The 18,658-nt window shown below is 45.5% G+C and overlaps 1 protein-coding gene and 1 pseudogene across 1 annotated transcript in view; both read left to right on the plus strand.

The window, feature by feature from the left end:
- The window catches only part of LOC126150881 (homeobox protein aristaless-like), a 1,095,272-nt gene that overhangs the window by 695,550 nt on the left and 381,064 nt on the right, over positions 1-18,658 (plus strand). The window lies entirely within an intron of this gene.
- LOC126163870 (5S ribosomal RNA) lies at positions 15,248-15,366 on the plus strand (annotated as a pseudogene).

The raw sequence follows: 18,658 nt of genomic DNA on the forward strand, positions 1-18,658 counted from the left end.
GATTAAGTTGCTTCACTGCCCCAAGGATATGTACTTCCAGGCTACTCACGGTGGCAGCTGTTGCTGATTCGTGCGACAAGATCGTGGTGCCATTTGTTCACAGGACAAGGCTCGATCACACATGGTACGGTTCTCCATGAAGCGTCTAAACGATGTTCAAGTTCTCCCGTGACTAGGAATATGGAGCCTCAATCTGTACCTGGTAGGACAGATGTCGCACCTGTTTGGGCGTCAACTCTGTCCCAGTGCCACTGCGCAGGATGTGAAGGAGCACTTACAACAGATGTGGACAGCTTGCATCGGGAGAGAATACAACGTCTTTACGACATCCTTCCCAACCGAAAGATTACGTGCATCCTGGCCAAGTGGTATGCAGCGTCATCCTGATAAGTGGGCTGATCCTGCCAAGTTCTTCGTAAACTGAGTTGATGTTGTAACCACTGAAATAACGTCACATGCCCTCTCAACCAATGAATATGCATTTCGTTTCACCGAGCGAGATGGCGCAGTGGTTAGCACACTGGACTCGCATTCGGGAGGACGACGGTTCAATCCCGCATCCGGCAATCCTGATTTAGGTTTTCCGTGATTTCCCTAAATCGCTCCAGGCAAATGCCGGGATGGTTCCTTTCAAAGGGCACGGCCGAGATCCTTCCTCATCCTTCCCTAATCCGATGTGACCGATGACCTTGCTGTCTGGTCTCCTCCCCCATACAACCCAACCCCAACCATTTCGTTTCCTCCTCCCCTTCCGGGTGTATCTCTTTTCTGTGAGATAGTCTATATCATAAACTAGGGGACATTCCCATACTTATTATCCATTATTTATTCTTCATAATTACAATCTATTATATGAAAAGCCAAAATAGACCATACAAATCAAATTTCTTTAGATAGTAATAAATTTGTGTATTAACAATTATTTCTGGTACTTAATGGTAAAACATGCCTAGTCGTCAAATACAGGCAGTCTAGAAGACCTGCTTTCTCGGATCGCTAGACAACATTCAGACAAATCGTATTAATGAGTTTTTATTACAATAAGATAATTATAATATTTAATTTTGTGTGTCGCAAGCAAAGGGCGACATACGAAATAAACAAGTTTCTTCACTATATACAATTCCTCAGTGGCTGCTATACAAGCGCCTAATCCTGGTGCTGCTGTTCAACTTGGCCGCGACCAGTCGGGTGCGACGCTTACGTCGTCCTCGCAGAGAGGCCAGTGCTGTCGCGTTGTCTTCCTGGAGAGGGGTCGGTCAGTTTACTATTGACTGATCTCTTCTCACTGCCCTCTCTGCCCTATCGTTCCCGAATGGCGTGCCGGCGCTTGACTTTACGCGATAACACTTAATTTTTAAAAAAATACTATAACCACTTCTAATACTATAGAATGAAGAGGGATTTTAGGTCGCAATAACGCGAATTAATTTTCTGGAACTGAAGGACAATTAATCTACGCAATTCTTCCTTTAATTACTTTCATTTTCTCAATGAAATGTAACTAAATTAAATAATCTGAAACACTATATACGTAGAAGTCTGCCGCATGACTTGTTAACCACTGCATCACCACTGTTGTGACTTCGTCATCGTCTTGAAGACGCTGACCGCCCAGGTGTTTCTTCAAGTCCAAGAACAGATGGTAGTCACTGGGCACAAGATCGGGGCTGTGCGGAGGATGATCTAGTGTTTCCCATCGAAAAGATGTGATGAGATCTTTGGTCTGATTCGCCACATGCGGACGGGCATTGTCTTGCAGCAAAACGATGCCCTTGCTCAACTTCCATGGACTGTTGCTTTGATTCTGGTGTGACGTACGTCACCCATGTTTCATCGTCCGTAACAATTTGGCTTAAGAAATCATCACCGTCCTTGTGGTATCGCTCAAGGAAAGTCAATGCACTGTCTAAACGTTTGGTTTTGTGCACATCCGTCAACATTTTCGGTACCCAACGTACTCAAAATTTTCGGTAATTCAACTGCTCGATCACAATGCCATACAAAACACTACGAGAAACATAGGAAAATCATCCCGCAAGGAGGATATCGTAAAGCGTCTGTTTTCTCTCACCTTATTGTCCACTTTCTGCACCAAATTTTCATTAACGACCGAAGGACGCCCACTCCGTTGTTCATTACGCACATTTGTGCGGCCATCTTTAAATGCTCTCGCCCACTTCCTTACCATTCCGTCACTCATAATGTTTTCTCCGAAAACTGCACAGATCTCACGATGAATATCGATAGCTGTTAGGCCTTTAACACTAAGAAATCTTATAACAGCCCGTACTTCACAGTCGGCGGGACTCACGATTATCGGAGGCATCTTAAACACTCAGTACGCAACGTAAACAAGGAAGAATCAGACTGTAATGGCGTCAGTGCGTAGATTAAGGTTACAGGCTTTCATGTAAAAATAAAATTATTGAGATATCTTAGCACGTCTTTTTTTAATTTCAAAACGGTACTTACTTAAAAAACACGCCTCGTAGATATATCCAACTTGAGCGTGAGGACGCGAGAGAAAACCGCTCTGTCATGGATTAAGAACGAGTTAAGAGTAGTCCTTGAATGAGATAGTTGTATCTCTGACCTGAGCTCTCGTTGTTGTCCTTGTTGACTCCAGGCAGACGTCACGGACTGTCAGTCGTGAGTTGTCAGTTAGTGGGGCAGTATGGGGATAGGAGCCAATGTCACCTCGTATTATGTGTTGCTGCAATTGTGCATTCTGTTCCGAAGTTAAAGTTAAAAATATTTACTTCCATGAAGTGAAATAATAAGTGAGTTAGAGAAGAAAAAAAAGGCGCATCAAAAATAAAAGCTGTATCCCAAAAAGAGTATATAAAAAATAGTCTTAGGAAGCCTGTTTAATTACGCTGCGATTGGGAACTAAATAATGGTACTGCAGGACTGTGTCCATAGGTATCACAACTTCCAATTCAACACATTTAAATATAGTCATATGTTCTCATTTATATGATTAAATAAAATTTCTTTATTACTGATTTTTTTATAATTTAATTACAATTTTTTTAGATCCTCCTACAAAAACCACAATAAAACCCCTAACCAATCGTCCAACTACTAATACTGCTATAAGCTCTACAGCACTGTCGTCTGTTTATTTCGTTGAATTTGACTTGTAGACGGTTCTTTCCGCTACTAGATCCGCCCTCATACTACCCCCTTCAACAGCCATTGCCTGCTGGATTCATCAGGCGCCGGGCAGCACGCCAGCAGCGTTTCCACTATAGCAAGGAATTCCACCCATCACGTAAGAAGTAAGGCTTTAAGCCCCACATCCTTGATCACTTGCACCAACGCAGTGTAGATTCTTGGGAAACTATTTCATTCGGTAGTTGCCGACCTCAGTTATCTTCTCTCTCGCGGTGGCTAAGCGGTTCTAAATGGTTCAAATGGCTCTGAGCACTATGGGACTCAACTGCTGAGGTCATTAGTCCCCTAGAACTAGTTAAACCTAACTAACCTAAGGACATCACACACATCCATGCCCGGGGCAGGATTCGAACCTGCGACCGTAGCGGTCTCGCGGTTCCAGACTGCAGCGCCAGAGCCGCGCGGCCACTTCGGCCGGCTAAGCGGTTCTAGGCTGGTGTGTTGGCAGAAGAGCCAACACCGTTTTGCTAGAGGAGGCCGAAATGCACGCGTTTAAGCTCACGCAGACTGGCGTGAGGTCTGGAACAGTTAAAGGAGTTGAGTCTAATAAGTAAAGTACGAAGCTCTTGGAATACTTAACTTTAATCCACAATTGGAGAACATCGGTCTGACGGTACAGGCATCCATAGATAAATATTAAATGATACTGGCGCCTTGCTAGGTCGTAGCAATTGACGTAGCTGAAGGCTATGCTAACTATCGTCTCGGCAAATGAGAGCGCTATTTGTCAGTGTAGCTTCGCTATCAAAGTTGGCTGTACAACTGGGGCGAGTGCTAGGACGTCTCTCTAGACCTGCCGTGTGGCAGCGTTCGGTCTGCAATCACTGACAGTGGCGACACGCGGGTCCGTCGTGTATTAGCGGACCGCGGCCGATTTAAAGGCTACCACCTAGCAAGTGTGGTGTCTGGCGGTGACACCACATAGGGCGCTTCAGTCCGGAACCGCGCGACCGCTACGGTTCGGGCATGGATGTGTGTGACGTCCTTAGGTTAGTTAGGTTTAAGTAGTTCTAAGTTCTAGGGGACTGATGACCTCAGATATTAAGTCCCATAGTGCTCAGAGCCATTTTTTTCTCTCTGTCTGCAGCCTGGATGGCAGCGTGCTGACTTATGGTTGAATGCCTTGTGAACTTTTACTTGGTCTGCCTTGATACCATGGCTGCTGTATCGTCCAAGGTGCGCTAGGTCGACTCACTCCTTAGTGCTGCTTTGGAATCCAACATCCTTAATACTTGACGTCCATTACCCCCGCACCTTCATAGAGAGCCCAGTCCCACAATGTGTCTTCTGTTGTGTCCACACTGCCCCTGGCGCAACTATCCTTCATCTGTTTTTTGATTTTGTATAGATACGTAGCATACGCGTCGTGGGCAGTCAGGTAATATATCAATCCACTCGACGGGTTAAGGAATCTCATTTTTAACCTCTCCCTGACGTTAGGGAGAAACTGGTATATTCTACTGTTTGTGGCTAAACTACCCCATCCATTTTTCCGCAGTTGTAATATGCGATCTTGACTTACCTTTTTGGAATTAGCCTCAGTTCTAAGCACCCTTCCATTTGATTGCTTTTCTTTAACCAGTAAAAGGCTCCCTTTATCCTACTTTCCAAGTCCAGTGGGCATATTCCTAGAATTGCTAACAAAGTATCACTTGATGTAGTGCAGTAGGCGCCCGTTAATCGCAGTACCACTCCTCGTTGAACTCTTCTCACCAATGAGGCTGGCTTCAGTAGTTGCAATATATGAGGCCAAACTCTCGCACCATATCCTACGATAGACGCATATATAGATTGGTAGTAAATTCTGTTTTCAAGGGAAGCCGAAATTGCCTATTTGCAATAGCTATAGTTTTATTCGTCACGTTCATACCTTTTCTGCCTGTTTCCTCTATATGATGTTCTATACCACGCTCATCCTTAGGACATAACCTCATATGTCTATTTCGCCACAGTCACAGATGTTCGTGGTCATCTCAGCAGCTCTGTTCAGGCACGTATCAAATGGCGTATGTTGGAAAAGTAGTGGACGAGTCCCGTACTTGGATCATAATGTGTTATGTTAGGCCTTTCGTTTACATCGTGAAGAAATTGAAACGTTCTCCTCCCTGTGTTTGAGAAAATCAACTTCTGCTGTCATTCTCTAACTGAGTCACTACTACTAAAATACTCAGGATACATCTCTGAACAATCTATGAAATTTTGTCGGTAGAGTTTGTGTTTACTCAGTGAACGACTTAAGGGGCTCCGGAAAGGCTCAAAATCATGACAAATTCAATTTTTCCTTTTGTGCATTTTCTGAATCTGCAGACTATTACCTTTTAATAGATATATAATTTATTCAATTCCGAAGACTTCAACTATTTTTAAATTTTTTTTGAAATGTGTTCTACATGGGCGTTACCCACTGTGGCGCTGTTTAACTGCTGTCAAATGGTGTTATTATTAACGTCAGTGTTCATCAGGTACATTTTAGTGATGTGAGATAAAGTATGTGTTGTGGCTAAACCTATTTTCAGAGACTTAGCAGCACCTGAACTGTTGAAAAAGTGTATTCGCGGAAAAACTCAAAACCCCAATGAAAGTGTAAATAGTGTTATATGGTCGAGAATCCCCAAGACTGTATTTGTTGGAATAGAAACACTTCACTTTGGTGTGTATGATGCTGTTGCGACTTTCAATGATGGCAACATTGTAAGGTGCAAAGTATTTAGAAATATGGGAATGAAGATAGGTTCTAACATGTACGAGCGATGTTTGCTTTAGACAAGGAACGCCTTCGGGCTGCAGACAGGGCTGTAAAGAGTCTAGAAATACAAGCAAGAGTAAACAGGAAGAGGAACAAGAGGAAGCTGGAGGAGGAGTTTGAAAAGGATGAAGATAATCCATCCTATGGACCTGGAATGCACTAAAAAGTTAATCCAATCTTTGTCGCTCGATTCCCAAAACTTTTATTTTCTCATACTAATTACATGTTTTCTAAGGATCTTCCAAACATATTTGTTTCAAACTTTCAGTAAATGTTACACAGTACCTTCTGCATAATTTAATACAGCCTTTTTCCAAAAAACTGTATATTTTTGAATATATAAATAAAAAATTGCAAAAAAATGTTGTGAATTTTCATTACAATTGAAAAAAATCATCTTTAATAACTGAACTAAAATTTTATAAAATCTCTGTGTTAAGTTGTAGCCCATATTCGAATAAATAATCTGTAAAAAGTTCAACTTCCTACCTCAAATACTTTGTGAGGAAAGATGTAATTTATAAGCGTTATTTTAACATTGCAAGTATAGGGCGTTCCGGAGCCCCTTAAATGACTTGGCGGATAATATTAGTACCCCTGCGAGTCTGTAGTGCGCAGGAACGCGACGTCGTTAGAAACTAGTTTCTAAACGCAATGGGGTTTGCAGATGGTCACGTCTCGGTGCTAAGATTGACAGGTGAGCCAAAATATTAATAAACGTAATGTGATGCGTGAAAATAGACTAAAGGGTCGGCTGTAGATCACTGGAAGCAGTCGTACACTTCGCATACCTAACAGTTTCCGTTCAAAGCGATTTAAGACAGAACTGCCACTTAAATCTAGCAGTCAGAAAGGCAGATTCCAGAGAGAGGTATACTGGAAGAATCCAAACGAAGGGTAATTCATGCACGATAGGTGTCGCGTGCAAAGGTCTCGTTCGACCAATTCGTGAGTATTTTTCGTCAGTTTGGGACCCTTAATAAGTTATATTAACTAACGCAAGAGACAGAAAAGTTACACGAAGGAACTGCACGATTTGGCACAGATTTGTTAATTTTGTGTAGCTCGGTGGCCTGGGGTCAGTTTCTCAACTGGTCGCCATTTAGTCGACTTGCCTGTCCCTACTCCAGTTACTCAACTGGGGACAGAGGACCTACATTTTACAGCAGAATCCGAACCATGTGTCGCTTCTGGCGTATCTTCACATGGTGAGATTAAAGGCAGACTGAAAAATACCATCTGACCGGAATTTGATTCTGCGGCCTTTCAGCTCACAGGCACGCACTTTGCCACTAGACCTTCAGGTCCGGTCACCGTGAAAGTTACATCAATGTTTAACAAACTGCATTGGGAGAAGTTACCAGTAAGAGGTTATGCATCAAACAAACCATTACAGGCAAAAATTCCGAGTTTATACATTCCAAAACGAGTCAAAAATACACCATTTCTTCGCCATTCATCTCGCGTAACTCGTTTGATGCAGCTCTCAACGCTATTCTATCCTGTGCAAGCCTCTTCATCTAGAAATAACTACTGCAACCTACATCCATTTGATCCTGATTAATGTACTCGCCTCTTGGTTTCTCTCTGTAGCCTTTACCCCCACACTTCCCTACAATACCAAACTGATGATTCATTGATGTGTCAGAATACGTCCTTTCAACCGAGCTCTTCTCTTAATGAAGGTGTGCAACAAATTTATTTTCTTCCCAGTTCTGTCCAGTTCCTCCTCATTAGTTACAGGTTCTACCCGTCTAAATTTCAGCATTCTTCTGTAGCACCACATTTCAAAAGCTTCTCTTCACGTCTGAATTGCTCACCGTCTACGTTTCGCTTTTGTACAATGCTGCACTCCAGACAAATGTCTTTAGAAAATAATTATAACACCTAAAATTATATTCGGTGTTAATAAATTTCTCGTCTTCAGTAACGATTTGCTTAACCATTGCTAGCCTGCATTTTATATCCTGTCATCTTCGGCCATCATCAGTTATTTTACTGCCTAAACAGCAAAACTCATCTACTACCTTTAGTGTAATATTTCCTTATCGTATCCTGATTTGTGTGTGTGTTTCTTTTTATGTCTGTGAAATCTTATGGGAATTTACAGTTAAGGTCATCAGTCCCTAAGCTTACACACTAGTTAACCTAAATTATCCTAAGAACAAACACACAAACCCATGCCCGAGGGAGGACTCGAACCTGCAGATTTGATTCACTTCATTCCATTACCCTTGTTTTGACTTTTTTAATGTTTATCTTATACCCTTCTTTCAAGACACCGTCCATTCCGTTCAACTACACTTCCAATTCCTTTGCTGTCTCTGACAGAATTACAGTGTCATAGGTAAACCTGGAAATTTTATTTCTTCTGCATGAAATTTAATTCGTTCTTCAAATTTATATTTGATTTCCTTTACTGTTTGCTCATTGTACAGACTGAATAATATCTGTTATAGGTTGCAATCCTCTCTCACTACCTTCTCAATCAGTGCCTCTCCTTCACGCCCTTCGACTCTTAGAGTTGCTGTCTGACTTCTGTAATATTTTGCCCCCTAAATTTTAACCTTCCTACTAACAGAATTTCAAAGAATGTACTCGTATTTCAGTCAACATTGTCACAAGCTTGTGTATGAATTACCTTCCGCCAAACAACACACGGGGGCTTGCTGAGTACATGTGTGAATGAGGATGTAAACATAGACATTCAACGTTAATCAGATTTAGCCTCAAGTCTATAAACTACACTGATCAGCCATAACACTATGACCAGCGACCTGCTGTCGATATAAACCCGCCCAATCGATAGCCATGCACACTACTGGCCATTAAAATTGCTGCAACACTAAGATGACGTGCGAAATTTAACCGGAGGGAAGAATATGCTGTGATATGCAAATGGTTAGCTTTTCAGAGCATTCACAAAAGGTTGGCGCCGGTGGTGACACCTACAACGTGCTGCCATGAGGAAAGTTTCCAACCGATTTCTGAAACACAAACAGCAGTTGACCGGCGTTGCCTGGTGAAACGTTGTTGTGATGCCTCGTGTAAGGAGGAGAAATGCGAACCATCACGTTTCCGACTTTGATGAAGGTCGGATTGTAGGCTATCGCGATTGCGGTTTATCGTGTCGCGACATCGCTGCTCGCGTTGGTCGAGATCCAATGACTGTTAGCAGAATATGGAATCGGTGGGTTCAGAAGGGTAATACGGAACGCCTTGCAGGATACCAACGGCCTCGTAACACTAGCAGCCGAAATGACAGGCATCTTATCCGCATGGCTGTAATGGAACGTGCAGCCACGTCTCGATCCCTGAGTCGACAGATGGGGACGTTTGCAAGACAACAACCATCTGCACGAACAGTTCGACGACGTTTGCAGCAGCATGGACTATCAGTTTGGACACCATGGCTGCGGTTACCCTTGACGCTGCATCACAGACAGGAGTGCCTGCGATGGTGTACTCAACGACGAACCTGGGTGCACGAATGGCAAAACGTCATTTTCTCGGATGAATCCAGGTTCTGTTTACAGCATCATTATGGTCGCATCCGTGTTTGGCGACATCGCGGTGAACACACATTGGAACCGTGTATTCGTCCTCACCATACTGGCGTATCACCCGGCGTGATGGTATGGAATGCCGTATGTTACACGTCTCGGTCACCTCTTGTTCGCATTGACGGCACTTTGAACAGTGGACGTTACATTTCAGATGTGTTACGACCCGTGGACCACCCTTCATTCGATCCCTGCGAAACCCTACACTTCAGTAGGATAATGCACGACCGCATGTTGCAGGTCCTGTACGGGCCTTTCTGCAGAAAATGTTCGACTGCCGCCCTGGCCAGCACATTCTCCAGATCTCTAACCAATTGAAAACGTCTGGTCAATGGTGGCCGAGCACCTGGCTCGTCACAATACGCCAGTCACTACTCTTGATGAACTGTGATATCGTGTTGAAACTGCAATGGCAGCTGTACCTGTACACGCCATCCAAACTCTGTTTGACTCAATGCCCAGGCGTATCAAGGCCATTATTACAGCCAAAGGTGGTTGTTCTGGGTACTGATTTCTCGGGATCTATGCACCCAAATTGCGTGAAAACGTAATCGCATGTCAGTTCTAGATTAATATATTTGTCCAATGAATACGCTTTTATCATCTGCATTTCTTATTGGTGTAGCAATTTTAATGGTCAGTAGTGTATTATAAGTGAGCGTGCTGTCCACGTGGAGAACGGGAAAGGCGCGCGATCTATCTGAGTTTGGCCGAGAGCAGACTGTGATGGCGCGGAGGCTCGACACGGTCATTTCGGAAACGGCACGAATTACCGGAAGTTCGAGAAATGCTGTGGTGAGTGTGTTCAACACGTGTCGAAACCAAGGCGAAACCACGTCCAGACGTCGTGTGATCGTGCGGCCACACTTCGTTACAGATGTCGCACTTCGTAGGCTGGGCAGACAGGCAAAACAGGTCAGACGGCGACCTTTGGTGAACGTAATATAAGACTTTAATCCTGGGCACAGTACAGGTGTGTCTGAACACACAGTGCACCGAACACTCCCAACGACGGACCACCGCAGCCGACCACCCAGACATGTGCCAACGTTAACACTACGACATCGGCAACTGCGACTGAAATGAGCACGTGACCATCGGCATTGGACGCCGGCGCAGTGGAAGAGCGTTGCACGGTCTGATGAATCTCGATACCTTCTTCATTTTGCCGATGAGAGGGCGCGAATCCGTCGTCTTACGGGAGAACACCTCCTTGGCACCTGTATTACGTGACGGAGACAAGTTGACGGCGGCTCCATGATGCTCTGGGAAACATTCACGTGGGCATCCATGAGTCCAGTGGGACTCGTGCAAGGCACCATAACGGCCAAGGAGTATCATACACTGGTTGCAGACCACGTAAACCCTTTCATGAAGACCAAGTTTCCCGACGGTAGCGACATTTTTCAACAAGATAATGCGCCATGTCACACGGCCAGAAGTATGATGGAAGGGGCTCAAGGAACACAGGGGCGAGTTCCAATTGATGTCCTGGCCCCCCGACACGCCAGGTATGAACCCGATCGAACGCATCTAGGATGTGACCGAATGTGGCGTAAGAGCTCATCGCCCCCCTCCCCGGAATTTATGGGAATTAGGTGACTTGTGTGTGCCGATGTGGCGCCAATTCCCTCAAGCGACCTACCGAGGACTCGTCACTTCCATGCCACGACGCGTCGCCGCTGTTATCCTTGACAAACTTGGACATTCCGGCTATTAACTCGGTTGTCATAGTGTTCTGGCTGATCAGTGTATATGTTCAACGGGAAACGACAGGCCGCGACCAGCATCATGAAGACAACATGTCAGTACCAAAACACGTAACCTGAACAATCACGTAATAATCCGTGGCTAAAATGCACTTCTCAGTAAAGAACTGTAACTAGTTCGTTCGGTCACTGGAAATCCGATCGGCGATCACTTCAGACATTTAGGCAGACGTTGAAAGTACTGGAGCCCTGTTCGTCCACCAAACGCGAAAATTATCCCGTCTCGTGCAATAATTTGCGGACTGATGGCCCGATAAACGACAAAATCACCATTTGACCCCCCCCTGGCTCAGGAGCCTGCGTGTGGCGAGACGTGCATTGTGCTCCCTCAGGATGTAGTTACTCGTAAATCATACTCTGCGCCCAACTGTTGCAAATTGCTCCCTCTTACCAATTACACAGCAATTACAATAGCGGCTCTCGGGCCGCTTGGGCCTGCCGTTTGCGGAGCGGGCAAGGAGTGGCAAAAACAAAAACTAAAAGAAAAGAAAAACGGGGGCTGCATCGTACCGTGTTAGGTGGGGTCGGCTAATAACGGGTTGCGGACAAGCCGGACACCTATGTAGGCACGAGGGAAACCGCTGCTCGACAAGAGGAGATAATTCCGGTTTTCACTTTTTTCTCTGCTTCCTTTTCTTCTTCTTCTTCTTCTTCTCGTGGTTCCTCCCAAGTGGCCGTCCGAAGTCGTGTACGCTCCCCGCCTAAGTGCACTTCGCAGGGAAACAACACGACACGCACGCACCGACTTTCCGCTTCTCTCTCTCTCTCTCTCTCTCTGATTCTCGTGTACCTTCATCTTTTTTTTCGCTCTCCCTTTTGCGTCCTAATTTTTCCGCCTATCGACTGCGCGGCAACCTGCCGCTGGAAGAAGAACGACGACCGGAGGATTAATCGGAGCCGACCGCGAACACGGCCAACACATTACGGGGGCGAGTGGCTCTCCGATAGCGCCGGCAGTGGGTGTAGGCGTGTACGTGTGGGAGGGGGTAGAGGGATGGGAGGGGAGGGGGAAGGACAGTGACAGGGGGTACCTTCAGCAGCGGTAGCCGGGGACACGGCCGACGACGCGTGTCTCTCCAGCACAGACAGGTTTCAGACACGTTGGTGACGGCGAGAGTAACGCTTGTTACCCGTAGCGCCGCTCCAGAATCAGCCGTGTAGGCTACTCGACACAAGTGCTGAAGCGTCTGTACCGTCGACCGGCGAGTGGCGTAGTGTAACGGTTAAGACGTGAGCGTCTTTTTTTATTCAAAAAAGAAATTAAAGCTCAGGAAGAAGAAACTGAAAGTTTTAGGTTTGCGACGGTAATGAATTTATGTCATAACCTGATAAATACTTGAAAGATAAATTGAACGGAATGGATAGTGTACTGAAAATAGGTTATGAGATGAACAACAACAAAAGTAAAGCAAGGGTAATCGAATGTAGTCGAATTAAATCAGTCGATTATGAGGGAACTACATTAGGAAATGGAGCATTAGTAGCAGTAAATAAATTTTGTTATTTGGACACAAAAATGAATGACAATGGTTGAAATAGAGAAAACATAAAATACAGACTATCAATAGTAAGAAAAAAATTTCTGAAGTAGAGAAATTTTAGTTTCCTGATGACTGGGCCTGCAGTGAAATATATGCCTTGAAAGGACATTGTAGGTAATGTTCCAGTATCACTGCTTAAAACGCTAATTGTTTATTTTGACAGCTGTTTCCGAATATTTCCATTTTCAAAGACACCTGCGTTGACGTGACGTATACATATCATCTGATGTGACTTTATCTGGTGATTGTCCTCGTTATAGTTCATGTGAAACTCTAAAATTTCGATTTCGCGTCGATTCTGTGCTGTTTTATACAACGTAGCGTAATATTTTGACATAATATTGTAAATGATTCGTGTAATTTTTTGACAGTTCAGACCATAGGTGCTTCATATTTCTTCGCAGTTCACACCATAGATGTTTTATATTTATGTAGCTCACTATACTTTAGTAGCCGAATTCGTCCAATGATAGAGGTAAAGTAGAAGGAGCTGATGAATGCCTTTGCTGTTTTGACTATTCTGAAGAGGATTGGGTCAGATGTGGAGTGTGCCTCAAATGGGCTCATAATTTATATGCTGGCGTCGATACTGGGTACGAGGCTATCCACGTATACACTGTATGCCAAGCATAAACATTTATAGTTTACATGCCATTTAGTTTATTTGTGTATCTGAAATATTTGCACTGACGGGAAGAGAATTGCAATGCCGGGAAGGAGTTGTGCGATGTAAACCAAAGTTGGTAGGCGTGTTTCTACATATGAGAGGTGATGTCTATTTGAATTCCGTGGCGCCAGTAGCTCCATGATGAGGATGCAGATCAAGTTTGCTTTGAATACACGGTCAAAGCGTTAGTTACCTTGGAGATTTGACGTGGTGAGCTGATGTTAGTAGATAATTCCTTTAAGGTGAAAAAACGCCATTATCAACACCCCACAGAGTTCAAATGAGGTCGTGTAACAGAGCTACGAGCAACAGGATGTTTCTTCTGCGATGCTGCAGAAAGACTTGGCAGGAATGTAGTCATTACACATGATTGTTAGCTGCAGTGGCCACGAGAATGTACGGTCCGGGCGGCCACGTGGCATTACCGAGTGGAAAGACCATCATGTTCGGCGTATGGGTCTGACGCTTTAATTGCATCTACAATAGCAATTTGAGCACCAACTGGTAGCACAGTGACACAACGAACTGTTACAAATCTATTACTCTACATCTACATCTACATGGTTACTCTGCAATTAACACTTAAGTGCCTGGCAGAGGGTTCATCGAACCATTTTCATACTACTTCTCTACCATTCCACACTCGAATGGCGCGTGGGAAAAAGGAACACCTTAATCTTTCCGTTCGAGCTCTGATTTCTCTTATTTTATTATGATGATCATTTGTCCCTACGTAGGCGGGGGTCAACAAAATATTTTCGCATTCGGAAGAGAAAGTTGGTGATCGAAATTTCTTAAATAGATCTCGCCTCAAAGAAAACCGTCTTTGTTTCAGTGACTGCCACCCTCAACTCGCGTATTATATCAGTGACACTCTCACCGCTATTGTGCGAAACGAGCTGTCCTTCTTCGCACTTTTTCGATGTCCTCCGTCAATCCTACCTGGTAAGGATCCCACACCGCACAGCAATATTCCAGCAGAGGACGGACAAGTGTGATTTAGGCTGTCTCTTTAGTGGGTTTGTCGCATCTTCTAAGTGTTCTGCCAACCAAGCGCAGCCTTTGTTTCGCCTTCCCCACAATATTATCTGTGTGGTCTTTCCAATTTAAGTTGCTCGTAATTGTAATTCCTAGTTATTTATTCCAATTGACAGCCCTTAGATTTCTGCGATTGATCATATACCCAAAATTTATCGGATTTCTTTTAGTAGCAGTGTGGATGACCTCGCACTTTTCTTTGTTTAGCGCCAGTTGCCACTTTTCGCACCATACAGAAGTTCTCTCTGGATCATTTTGTAATTGGAATTGTTCAACTGATGATTTTACTAGACGGTAAATTACAGCGTCATCTGCAAACAATCTAATGGGGCTGCTCAGATTATCATGTAGATCATTTACGTAAATCAGGAACCGAAGAGGGCCTATGACACACAGTGCGGAACGCCAGATATCACTTCTCTTCTACTCGATGATTTACCATCTATCACTCCAAGGACAGCTCCGACCCTACATGCCCTATAGCGCATGTTAAAAAAAAAAAGTTCAAATGGTTCTGAGCAATATGGGACTCAACATCTGAGGTCATCAGTCCCCTAGAACTCAGAACTACTTAAACATAACTAACCTAAGTTCATCACACACATCCATGCCCGAGGCAGGATTCGAACCTGCGACCGTAGCGGTCGCGCGGTTCCAAACTGAAGCGCCTAGAACCGCACGGCCACACCGGCCGGCGATGAAAAGGTCTGAATCATTTTAGCAGCTTACTATGATCTTGTGGTGCCAATGACCTTACCGCATTGATAACACCGGTTCCCCTCAGATCACCGAAGTTAAGCGCTGTCGGACTTTGCTAGGACTTCGATGGATCACCGTCCGGGTCTGCCGAGTGATGTTGGCAGGTGGAGTGCACTCAACACTTGTGAACCCAACTGGGGAGCTGCCTGATTCAAAAGTAGTATCACTGGTCACGAAAACTGGCAATGGCCAGGAGAGTGATGTGCTGTCCACATGCCCCTCCGTATCCACATCCGGCGACGCCTAAAGGCTGCGGATGACACGGCGGCCGGTCGGTACGATTGGGCTTTCAGAAACTGTTCGGACGGTGTTCGTTCGTCTGTTTTTAAATACTGTTCTAATACCTCGAAATGGCTGTTGAACGTTAAGTATCCCACTCTGCCACTAGTTGAAAACAGGCCGATCACCACTATACAAGTTCCAAAGGATGAACGAGTCTGCCCATCTCTAGTTGTGACGTGAGGTCAGGCGAGCGGCGTGGCGTCAGAGCCAGCAGGTAGCATCCGTCGGCCGGTATCTGGCGCCTCCACCTCCGCCCCCCCCCTCCCCCCCGCCACCCATATCTGTCCGGCGCCGCCTAAGTGCGGCGTCCTCCCCGTGGCCAGCAGTGTCGCCGGCTGCTCCACGCTCGACTCCCGGTCCCCTTCTGATTAGCGGCCAACGTAGAGTCTACGTCTCCACTGCGCCACGGCCTTCACAACCGCGGCTGGCCGTATACTTCAAAGATTCCCTCAATAGGGCAGTCGCCTCGTGTTAACTCACAGAGAGCGAATAGATACATGGTGCGACTATGGTGGGCTGTTGTGAACCTAACGATGGGACGGATTGGGGTAGCTACGATGTCTCTCGCAGAGAGCTACGCTCTTCAGCTGATACAGTCCTGACTGAAGACTCCTAATTCGCGCGACTATTCGCGGCTTCTCCGAAATAGGGAGCCCGTATAGTTAATTGTCCTCTTGGTCGTTTTGTTGCAAACAAAGACCTTGTTAAAAATAACTAGACTCTCCGAGGGCGCTGCAGTGGCGGGATATTTTGAACCTACTGTTGGACGCCATTGTGGTGGAAGAGTCTGTTAAGTAGAAGTGCAAATTGGAGGGGACCACTGCTGTCAGCCGCAGCGGGACATTACGCAGAATCAGAGGCGAAGAGTCAAAATGTGCACCGGACCGGGATTCGAACCCGGTATCTCCTGCTCACTAGAGAGGTGCGTTAACCACTGCGGCATGCGGGGCACTGTGTCGGCGCACTTGTGTGGACCATCTCGGCGCGCATCACGGCTGATTCACACGCCCAACGAGCGCCACCTATCGGCAGTTCCCGTCCACTGACATGCCCGAAAGAACAGACACCATGCATTCATGTTATTAATACGCCAAGCAGGACAATGGACCTACTTTCTTCAGTGCGGATACACAAATATGTCCGATCTCATGTGGAAATCTCAAGAGTAGCGAATGTCGGGTCAATGGACAGGGCCGGCCAGGGTGGCCGAGCAGTTCTAGGCGCTACAGTGTGGAACTGCGTGACCACTACGGTAGTAGGTTCCAATCCTGCCTCGGTCATGGATGTGTGTGATGCCACTAGGTTAGTTAGGTTTCAGTAGTTCTATAAAGTTATAGGGGACTGATGACCTCAGAAGTTAAGTCCCATAGTGCTCAGAGCCATTTGAAGCATTTCTTGAATGGACAGGGACTGCGGATAGATGGCACTCGGTGGGAGTGTTCGAATATAATGAATTTCCTTGAGACAGAGAAGTTGCTGTCCATGCATCAGCACGGCTTTAGAAAGCATCGCTCCTGCGAAACGCAACTCGGCCTTATTTCACATGATATCTTGCGGACCATGGATGAAGGGTATCAGACGGATGCCATATTCCTTGACTTCCGGAAAGCGTTTGACTTGGTGCCCCACTGCAGAGTCCTAACTAAGGTACGAGCATATGGGATTGGTTCCCAAGTATGTGAGTGACTCGAAGACTTCTTAAATAATAGAACCCAGTACGTTGTCCTCGATGGTGAGTATTCATCGGAGATGAAGGTATCATCTGGAGTGCTCCAGGGGAGTGTGGTAGGTCCGCTGTTGTTTTCTATCTACATAAATGATCTTTTGGATAGGGTGGATAGCAATGTGCGGCTGTTTGCTGATGATGCTGTGGTGTACGGGAAGGTGTCGTCGCTGAGTGACTGTAGGAGGATACAAGATGACTTGGACAGAATTTGTGATTGGTGTAAAGAATGGCAGCTAACCCTAAATATAGATAAATGTAAATTAATGCAGATGAGTAGGAAAAAGAACCCCGTAATGTTTGAATACTCCATTAGTAGTGTAGCGCTTGACACAGTCACGTCGATTAAATATTTGGGCGTAACATTGCAGAGCGATATGAAGCGGGACAAGCATGTAATTGCAGTTGTGGGGAAGGCGGATAGTCGTCTTCGGTTCATTGGTAGAATTTTGGGAAGATGTGGTTCATCTGTAAAGGAGACCGCTTATAAAACACTAATACGACCTATTCTTGAGTACTGCTCGAGCGTTTGGGATCCCTATCAGGTCGAATTGAGGGAGGACATAGATGCAATTCAGAGGCGGGCTGCTAGATTTGTTACTGGTAGGTTTGATCATCACGCGAGTGTTACGGAAATGCTTCAGGAACTCGGTTGGGAGTCTCTGGAGGAAAGGAGGCGTTCTTTTCGTGAATCGTTACTGAGGAAATTTAGAGAACCAGCATTTGAGGTTGACTGAAGTACAATTTTACTGCCGCCAACTTACATTTCGTGGAAAGACCACAAAGATAAGAGAGATTAGGGCTCGTACAGAGGTATATAGGCAGTCATTTTTCCCTCGATCTGTTTGGGAGTGGAACAGGGAGAGAAGATGCTAGTTGTGGTACGAGGTACCCTCCGCCACGCACCGTATGGTGGATTGCAGAGTATAGATGTAGATGTAGTTGTAGATGTAGATGGTCGAGAATGGTGTCGAGACAGTCCGTGCAGCTACGATACCGAAGTGTACCGGATGGCGCAGTGGTTAACGCACCTGCGTAGTAAGCAGAAGATACCGGGTTTGAACCCCGGTACACATTTTCGCTCGTCGGCGCTGATTCTGCGTAATGTCCCCCTGCAACTCACAGCAGTGATCCGCTTCAATACTTGTAATGTTTCACAGCTGCGGATTATGCGTGCTGTCTGTTTTTTCGACCATGAAAGAACAGAAACCACGTATTCACGTAAGAGTAGAAGTGTATTGCCGTTTTTAAGGACACATATTGAACATTACGTATTTATCGGAGATTTGTCCAGGGGTCGCGGGTTCGATTCTCCCTAGGGGCGGGAATTTTCTCCGCCCGGGGACTGGGTGTTTGTGTTGTCCTCATCATTTCGTCATCATGTGGCGAA

Source organism: Schistocerca cancellata, chromosome 2, assembly GCF_023864275.1.
Source record: "Schistocerca cancellata isolate TAMUIC-IGC-003103 chromosome 2, iqSchCanc2.1, whole genome shotgun sequence".
NCBI lineage: Eukaryota > Metazoa > Arthropoda > Insecta > Orthoptera > Acrididae > Schistocerca > Schistocerca cancellata.